The sequence below is a fragment of the Chiloscyllium plagiosum genome, chromosome 17 (genome assembly GCF_004010195.1).
Source record: "Chiloscyllium plagiosum isolate BGI_BamShark_2017 chromosome 17, ASM401019v2, whole genome shotgun sequence".
NCBI classification, from domain to species: Eukaryota; Metazoa; Chordata; class Chondrichthyes; order Orectolobiformes; family Hemiscylliidae; genus Chiloscyllium; species Chiloscyllium plagiosum.
This window is the reverse complement of record NC_057726.1, coordinates 4857271-4865546: the sequence shown is the minus strand read 5'-3', so window position 1 is coordinate 4865546 and position 8276 is coordinate 4857271. Positions and strand designations below refer to the sequence as shown.

At 45.1% G+C, this 8276-nt stretch overlaps 1 protein-coding gene across 1 annotated transcript in view; it reads left to right on the top strand.

Annotated features, from left to right (window-relative positions):
* Positions 1 to 1305: 1305 nt before the first annotated feature.
* The window catches only part of LOC122558217 (cadherin-5-like), a 59772-nt gene continuing 52801 nt past the window's right edge, over positions 1306 to 8276 (top strand). The window contains exon 1 of the mRNA XM_043706545.1: positions 1306 to 1529. The gene's annotated coding sequence lies outside the window, so the exon portion shown is untranslated. The remainder of the gene's footprint in view (positions 1530 to 8276) is intronic.

The following is an 8276-nucleotide window of genomic DNA, read 5'->3' as shown; positions in this document are numbered from 1 at the left end:
CATCAGGTTCAAACATACGCAGAGAATGTTAGAGGAACTCAGCAGGTCCAAGAGCATCTGTGGAGAGAGAAAGCAGAGTTAAGGCTATGATTCGTTATCAGAACTCAGAATTTCAGAACCGTTCTGAACAAGAGTCATATCAGACCCGAAACATTAACTCAGTTTCTCTCTGTACAGATGCTACCAGCCCTGCTGAGTTTTTCTAGCATTCTCTGTGTTCTTGGTTCAGATTTCCAACATTTTGCTTTCGTCTAAGTCAGAACTGAGCTCCTTGTATTGGCTGTTCCTTCACTGCAGTTCATCAGTCTGGAACTCAATACCTGGTAGCACCTTGAGAGCACCTGCACCACCACACAATATTACAGTGCAAGAGGAAGATATATCAGCAGTTTCCCAAATACAACAGAGGGATGGACCATAAATGGGTCAAGAAGAGTATCTCCAAGTAGAGTATAAAATGAATGAAACATTCAGTGGGGACAAACTGCTGAGTGTAGTGGTGCACTGAACTGTCTAGGACATGATTAAAAATACAATGAGGAAGTTAGAAGTAAGAAGGGAAGTCAAGATGGAAGATATCAAAGGATAATGAAGTTGTATGTTATCAGCAAGGGTCATTGAACCAGGGTTCAAGAGACAATTGTACATGTTTTTGGAACAGGGTGAAATTGAGGGATTTGACTGCAAGATGGGTTTGATTTATCAAAGAATGCCTGTGTTCATTCGGTCAATATTCCATTTCCAGATTACCCTTTTGTTCATTCTTATGTCAATATTATTCAACTTTTTTTTAACTAGATAATGTCCTCAACAACAGGCTTTTTTAAAAAATTCACTAAAGAGCTATTTCTATCTCTGTTTTCATTCTGAATCATTTTGTTTCAAATGGGAGAGCAGGTGGTATCAGGGATTCACTTGGGGACAGTTACTGGTTCAAGTTTAGGGACACAGCTTCAGGTCAAAGGGAACCAACTAGTGAGGGTGAAGAGTGCACTTTCTTTGAGATTAACTCTGCTCCGACTTAGTCCCCTTTAGTGAGTTCTTTTTCTGTATAAAAGAGAAACTGAAAACATATGGGGAAAACAGATGAGAATGATCATTTATTTGAATTGGCTTTAGTACACCCACAGTGTGACCAGTTCATGTCGCAGGCAACTCCCGAAATCCATTATGTGTCATACAACGCAATTATTTAAATCACCATTTATGTCTCTGAAAAGCAAGTGGCTACTTTGGGATAATTACGTTCAATTTATCTGGTTTCCGACACACTCAGCCCTCAGCCCTGATATCACAAACGTGTTGGACAATGTCAGGAAATGACTGAATGGCAAACAGGCTGGGTCCCAGGAGCAGGAACAGAGGAACTAACAGCTCTGGAAAGCTAAGACAACACACTCAGCACCGCAACCGCACAAGTTAACTCTGGAAACTAGTGCTGTAATCTGCACTAGATATTTGTTCCTCTCAATATTCCTTATTTTTGGATGTAACCAGGACAGCAAGGGACTGAAGTGATTTAAAGAGAGGTAAGTGGATTTGATTCAGTAAGTAACAGTGCAGTCATCAACAATTGCAATTATTAGTGGGTTAGGGTGGGGCGGCATTGAGTTCAAGCGTTCCCACTATGGTGATTCAACAATGTACCAGCTTTAAATAATATGGTACCTGACCTGGGACAGTGTAGAGGGAGGTTTACTCTGTATCTAACCCCGTGCTGTCTCTGTCGTGGGAATATTTGATGGGAACAGTGTATACAAGTTTTATTTTGTATCTAAGTCTGAGCTGTCCCTGTTCTGGAACTGTTTGATGAGGACAGTTTAGAGGAAGCTTCACTCTGTATCTAACACCCGTGTCATCCCAGTCCTGGGAACATTTGATGGGAACAGTGTCGAGAGAGCTTTACGCTGTACCTAACCCTGTGCTGTCCCTGCCCTAGGAGCTTTTTGATAGGGGCAGTATAGCAGAAGCTTTACTCCCTATCCAACCCCGTGCTGTCATTGTTCTGGGAGTGTTTGATGAGGACAGTTTCAAGGGAGATTTACTCTGTATCTAACCCCGTGTTGTTCTGAGAAATGGACTGATTGTAATCAAATCATTAATGTAGGTACTAAAAGCCATGCTCACCACAGAGTTGGCGTGGTGGCTCAGTGGTTAGCACTGCTGCCTCATAGCGCCAGAGACCCAGGTTCAATTTCAGCCTTGGGCAACAGTCTGTGTGAAGTTTACACGTTCTCCCCATGTGTGCGGTGCACTTCCTCCGGATGCTCCGGTTTCCTCCCACAGTCCAATGATGTGCAGTTTAGAATGGCTTGGTCATGCTGAATTACCTATCATGTCCAGAGATGTGTATGCTAGGTGGATAAGCCATGGAAAATGTTGGGTTACAGGGATGGTTGGGGAAGGGGGGAATCCGAGTGGGATACTCATCAGAAGGTCAGTGTGGACTTGATGGGCTGAATGGCCTGATTCCACACTGTTGGATTCTATGATGCTATGAAAGGAAGTCACTTGTCTGACTCTAGAGGATGCACCATCGGGCAGGTTAGTTTGTTAAAATTACTACAGTACTGCATGTGGTATTATTCTGCCTGTTTTTCCCATGTCAAATTGGATCCAATCAGATGCAAGTAAAACCTTCAAGTAGCAAAGTCTGATAACCAAGGGGGTCATCTGATTATAACAAACAGAATTGAAACATCCTCTCGCAGAATACACAATGTGTAGTTCAAGAACATTTTGCCAAAGAAGCACACATAGAATCCCTACAATGCGGAAGCAGACCATTCGGCCCATTGAGTGTGTTGCTGGAAAAGCACAGCCGGTCAGGCAGCATCCGAGGAGCAGGAGAGTCGACGTTTTGAGCATGAGCTCTTCATCAGGAATCTCCAACAGACGTCAACTTCTCCCATTCGGCCCATCGAGTCCATACCAACAATCTGAAGAGAATCCCATCCAGACCCATATGCCCTACACCTGTGACCATGTATGACCCATGGTTAATCCACCTAGCCTGCACATCCTTTGACATTATGGGTAATTTACCATGGCCAATCCACCCTAACGTGCATAGGCTTGGACTGTGGGAGGAAAGCGGAGCACCCAGAGGAAACCCACACAGACACACGGGGAGAATGTGCAAACTCCACACAATTGCCCAAGGGTGTGTCCCTAGCACTGTGAGGTAACAGTGCTAGCCACTGAACTACCATGCCACCTCAAGACAGGGTGAACTTTTTTTTCAGTCTGTCGATCGTTGTGGTCCAGAAAGAGAGTAATGGGACCAGATTCCATAGTAATCTTCGAGTTAATTGGAATTTCTCAAAGTGTCTTTATTTATTTACTTCAGCATTCCAGAGGGTATTGGCTGGTTGAAAGTGAGGACTGCAGATGCTGGAGGTCAGAGCTGAAAAATGTGTTGCTGGAAAAGCGCAGCAGGTCAGGCAGCATCCAAGGAGCAGGAGAATCGCGTATTGGCTGGTTGTATGAAAACAAATGGCGTGCAAAGATATGGGGAAAAGCACTAGGGAATAGAACTAGCACAAGTTGATGGGCTGAATGGCCTGCTTCAGTAACAATTCTGTGATTTGTTCTTGGGATGTGAAGGTCCCTGGCTAGGCCAGCATTTGTTGTCCATCCCTTACCACCCTGGAGAAAGTGATGGTGAACCATGGCATCCTTGAAGTGTAAGGATGCCCACAGTGCTGTTAGGAACAGAATGAAGCAACTTGATGAGTGGGGACATTCAGCCCATTACAACTGTACCAGTATTGTCAGAGAGCTCTTCATTTTACCCATTTCCCCAGTAGCCCTAAAAGTTGGGCGGCATGGTGGCACAGTGGTTAGCACTGCTGCCTCGCAGCGCCAGAGACCCGGGTTCAATTCCTGCCTCAGGCGACTGACTGTGTGGAGTTTGCACGTTCTCCCCGTGTCTGCGTGGGTTTCCTCCGGGTGCTCCGGTTTCCTCCCACAATCCAAAGATGTGCAGGTCAGGTGAATTGGCCATGCTAAATTGCCCATAGTGTTAGGTAAGGGGTAAATGTAGGGGTATGGGTGGGTTACGCTTCGGCGGATCGGTGTGGACTTGTTGGGCCGAAGGGCCTGTTTCCACATTGTAATGTAATCTAATCTAATCTTGTCATAGAGGCAAAAAAAACAGAGAAGAGTCAAAGAATTTTTTTTAATGCATTGCTTCTGAGTATGCACTGCCTGTAGCGGTGCTGTTAATTCAGCACTAACATTGGAAATGGAATTGGGCTGATGTTTGGAAAGGGGAGAAATTGGAATATATGGGGAAAGGACGGGGGCTATTTGAATAGCTCCTCGAGAGAGAGGAGCAGTGATTGCCTGAATGGCCTCATTTGGTGTTGTGAGAACTTATGGGTCTGTCCAGGGCAGAACTTCTTTGAAAAAGCAAGAGAGACAAATCCAAACAGAATTGGAACACGACATGTTCTAAGCAGGACTGTCCATTGTATAGATACCCACAACGTTGACTTCTCCACTTCCTGATGCTGCGTGGCTTGTTGTGTTCTTCCAGCCTCCTGCATGTCCATTGTATGAGCAAGTATTTAAACAGCAATACATCACAGAAAGAAGCACAGCAGCTGGAACTCTGCCCCATTCGCTTCGGCATTCAGAATATTAATGGATTCATTATCTGAGAGCACTAGATCCTTTGTCTTCTACATGATCCCACATTATGATTTGCAAAAGCAAGTTTAGCGGATTCTATAGGTGAGTCATTGGAAGCCAGAACTCAAGACAAAGGGAGTGATCAGTATAAATTGCTGATTAAAGCAGGATACCTCTCGAGGTGACTGCAAAGGGAGGTGTCACTGGTGAAGTGAATAACAGTCCCATTTCCCACTCAAGTGGCTATGAGTTCGAGCCCCACCCCCAGGGGCAGAAGTGTTGCCCCCCTCCCCCGACCCCGGTTAGCAGGGGATGGTGGGGAGGCCTCAAATTCCAAAGGGTGGTCCACCCTGGTTAAGGCCCTCAAACTGTACATGTTAGCCACTGAAAGGCAATGCTTCCCCCCCACCACCACCACCAACCCCCACTCTCTCGATGTTGAGACTGAAGGGAAGGACTGGGAGGAGCCAAATCTCAGCCTTGTTCAGGCTTTACACAGCGAGTGTCACTCAAGACAGCCCTTCTTTGACACCAGGTTCTCACCATCCACACCACAGTCTCCCCTCACAGAACCAGTCAAATCCAGAACCCAGGTCAAGGCTGGTAGACAATGGCAGAGTTACCAGGGCATGGGGCTTTTGCGGGAGTGGGAGGAGAAGGGCCAGAGGCCCAGGCCTGGAAAATCAGGCCTGGTTCCTGTTACCATTCCTCAGACCTCTGTCTTGAAAGCTTCAGCCTGCTGCCTCAAGGGACAGAAAGCGACAAACTTGCTCGACAACTCAGTGTGAGAAAGACCTCCTTAAATTTCCTCCTAAACAATGTGACTCTGATTTTGAGTATCTGTTGCCTCATTTTGAATTCCCCTGATCTATCCAGTAATGCCCACATCTCAGTCCTGATGAAGAGCTTATGCTCGAAACATCGACTGTCCTGGTCCTCAGAAGCTGCCTGACCGGTTGTGCATTTCCAGTGCCACACTTTTTGACCATGCCCACATCTAATAAATGCAAAGGAAGTAATTAACTTAACATGCAGTCTAAATAGTCCATCTCTCCCCATAATCTCCCATAACAGTACTGTAAATTCTAGGACAAGAATCTTGCAGTGAGTAACTGGCCTCCTGACACCCCAAGGCCTATCCACCATCTACAAGGCACAAGTCAGGAGTGTGATGGAATACTCCCCACTTGCCTGGATGGGTGCAGCTCCAAAAACACTATCGATGATCAATACCATCCAAGATAAAACATCCCTTATAATTAGCACCTGTACCACCAACTTCAACATCCACTCCCTCCACCACCAATGTTCACGAGCAGCAGTGTGTATCATCTAAAAGGTGCACTGAAGAAATTCACAATTAAAAGCACTTTCCAACTCTCTGTTCTCGAAAAGAACAAGGGCAGGAGATCATGGGAAAACCACCACCAGACCAAACATGCACACCATAATATAAAACTCTATTGCCATTCTTCCACTGTGGCTTGGTAATAATCCTGGAATTCCCTCTCTATGGGCATTGCAGGTCTACCTACAGCACATGGAGCTACAGCAGTTCAAGAAAGCAGCTCACCCCCACCTTCTCAGGGTATGAATAATAAATGCTGGGCTAGCCAGTGACACCCACATCCCTGTGAATAAATGTTTTAAAACTACACACGCAGCTTATAATTTAAATATTGGGATATTAAACCTTTAATCTGCACTCGGGGGAGATGCTTTTTCTCAGTCTAATCCAGCCTGACTTGCAATCCTACAGCTCCGGCTATCTAATCATCACCCAGGCTCATCCTGCTCGCGTTTTGTCTACCCATCTCCCAGTTCCTCTCCTCCCCAGCAGCTTTCTTATCTGACACCGTTCCGGCTCTGATACTTGGTACAGGCCGTAAGATCTTCAAGCATTATTGTGAGAGTTTCCAGCTGGAGTTGTGGGAGATATGTTTAGTTGACCACGGACACTGACAAGGAATCTAGAATGCTGTCTGTACAAAATAAATTTGGCATATATTGTCACCAGTCATTCAATTGCCTCAACATTGGAAAAATTGAAATAGTTTCCTACTCCCGTGTTTAGATTTGTAAGCATCAAATAAATACAGCAAGACAATAGAAGAACAAACGTGATTTAAACTGAAGATTGTTTTTGGTGACATCCAAATTCAGTAACCTAACTTGCCTGACTTTATGATGTAGTGAAACAATCGCTATGATTAGTTTCGATGTGACTGTAAGGGGCCAAATCTTAAACAGTAGATTTCCTCCTCGAAAGGACATTTGTGATCCAGTTGAATTTTAACAATAATCATGGTCACTTTAAATGATTTCAGATTTTGACACGTAAAAAGGTGTCAAATTGCTAAAGGAGTAGATTATTCCGATAATGTAACCTCCACACTAACACATGCTAAATTTACATCAACAGTAAGTTGTTCAAGCTTATTACCTCGGTGATTCATGCTACAATTATGACTGTCAAAAGTGTCAAACTTCATAAACTGGAACAGCCACTCAAACTCTAGATTACATTCTCGAAATAACTCACTGCTCACTGTCATTTTTTTATTATTCACTCAAGGGATGTGGGCGGAGGTGACTTGGTCAGCTTTTATTGCCCATCCCAGTTTGTCCCCTTGGGAAACAATGATGCAGGGAGCCGGATTGAGGTTTACAAAGTTAAAAATCACACAACACCAGGTTAAAGTCCAACAGGTTTAGTTGGAAGCACAAGTTTTCAGAGCGCTGCTCCTACATCAGTTAGCTAGTTGGGAAGGTAAGGAACCACTGCAGTCAATGTGCTACAGGCTGACCCACAAAGCCCAGAATTTTGATCCAACAATACCAAAGGAACGGTACTATGTTTCCAAGTCAGGAAGGTGAAGTAAGGGGAACTTGGAGATGGTGTTCTCATGTACCTGTTGCCCTTGTCCTTCTAGATAAAAGTGGTTGTGGGTTTGGAAGGAGCTGTCTGAGGATCTTTGGTGAATTTCTGAAGTGCACCCTGTAGATGGTACATAGAACATAGAACATAGAACAATACAGCAGAGAACAGGCCCTTCGGCCCACGATGTTGTGCCGAACATTTGTCCTAGCTTAAGCACCCATCCATGTACCTATCCAATTGCCACTTAAAGGTTGCCAATGATTCTGACTCTACCACTCCCACAGGCAGCGCATTCCATGCCCCCACCACTCTCTGGGTAAAGAACCTACCCCTGACATCTCCCCTATACCTTCCACCCTTCACCTTAAATTTATGTCCCCTTGTAACACTCTGTTGTACCCGGGGAAAAAGTTTCTGACTGTCTACTCTACCTATTCCTCTGATCATCTTATAAACCTCGATCAAGTCACCCCTCATCCTTCGCCGTTCCAACGAGAAAAGGCCGAGAACTCTCAACCTATCCTCGGACGACTTCCTCTCCATTCCAGGCAACATCCTGGTAAATCTTCTCTGCAACCTCTCCAAAGCTCCCACATCTTTCCTAAAGTGAGGCGACCAGAACTGCACACAGTACTCCAACTGTGGCCTAACCAAAGTCCTGTACAGCTGCAACATCACTTCACAACTCTTGAATTCAATCCCTCTGTTAACGAACGCTAATACACCATAGGCCTTCTGACAAGCTCTATCCACCTGAGTG